Source organism: Echinops telfairi, unplaced genomic scaffold, assembly GCF_000313985.2.
Source record: "Echinops telfairi isolate 266 unplaced genomic scaffold, ASM31398v2 ScPeMD7_5167;HRSCAF=5991, whole genome shotgun sequence".
NCBI lineage: Eukaryota > Metazoa > Chordata > Mammalia > Afrosoricida > Tenrecidae > Echinops > Echinops telfairi.
The window spans coordinates 331,860-333,169 of NW_022109066.1; positions in this window are offsets into that span (position 1 = coordinate 331,860).

A 1,310-nucleotide genomic window follows, 5' to 3' on the forward strand; every position below is an offset into this window, starting at 1 on the left:
GAACAGCATGCTTCTCTTGACCCACACAACTTACTCACCTGACCTCACTCCTTTCAACTTCTTTTTGTTTCCACAAATGTAGAGGGACATGACAGGCAGATGTAGAAGAGGTGAAGAAAAAAATAAGAGAGATGCTGTCAGCCATACAAACAGATGAGTTTGAAAAATGTTTCCAAGAATTGAATCACAGATTTGACAAATATATTAAGTGCAATGGAGAGTACTTTGATAAGGTTGTTTTGTTTTAAAAAAAATGTAAAGGCATAGCTTTGGGAAAAAAAATAATCTGGATTTTTTGAGGTACCCTTTCATATATAGATACCCATTTACCCAGATTTATTGGTATCCATATATATACATACAGGAGAGAGCTTCATAAAGTTTGTGGGAAAAGTAAATTAATTATGTATATGTACAAAGTATATACATACAAACTCACATATATGAGAGAACTTCAAAGAGTTCATGGAAAAAGGACTTAAAAGATAATGAAAATTTCCATGAACTTTTTAAACGCCCCTCATATATGCATGCATGCACACACATGCACAGAGAAATGTAAGTAAAAAGTATCGTGACTAAGGGTCCAGTTCATATGTGCACAGGTGTATCCCAACCAAAACAGGTTTAACATGTTTCTGCATGTTTGTAGATATATTCCCTCAGTAATACAATTGTTTTAGTCTCATTAGGGTGCCTTTTAAAAAAGGACACTTTGGGCTCCATGGGGGGGGAAATGACTTTGAAGTTAGGGCCAATATCAAATTTTTAACAAAACTCAGTCAACAGCTTCTCAAATCATTAAAGCTTTACAATAAATTTACAAAAAACAGTTTTTAGATGGATCAATTGTCTTAAGGAACCCCTCAAAGATGAGCCAAGAGAGGGAAAACCATAAACTTAGACAAATGAAGAAATTGTGGTTGAAGTCCAGAAACTGGTGTAAAAAGACCAAAAAGTTATCACTGAGACAATAGAATCTCACATAGATCATCATTGCAATTTTAAGCAAATATTAGCCTCAGCAAGCTTTCACGTAGATGGATGCCAAAAACACTGACCAAAGATCACCTGGCTCAAAGAATTGATCTTTCCATCTGTCTTGTAAGCAAGATTGCAGCTAAGGAGACAATTTTGTGGAATAAATGGTAATTAGGGATAAGTCTAGGGTTTACCAATTCAATTCCTAGACCAAAGTCCAATCAAAACAGTAGCTTCTGAGGGGATTTACTGAGCCAATTAAATTCAGACAATAGAGGTGAGATGAGAAATTTAGGGTGACTGATTTTTATGGATTCTTTTTTTTTTTT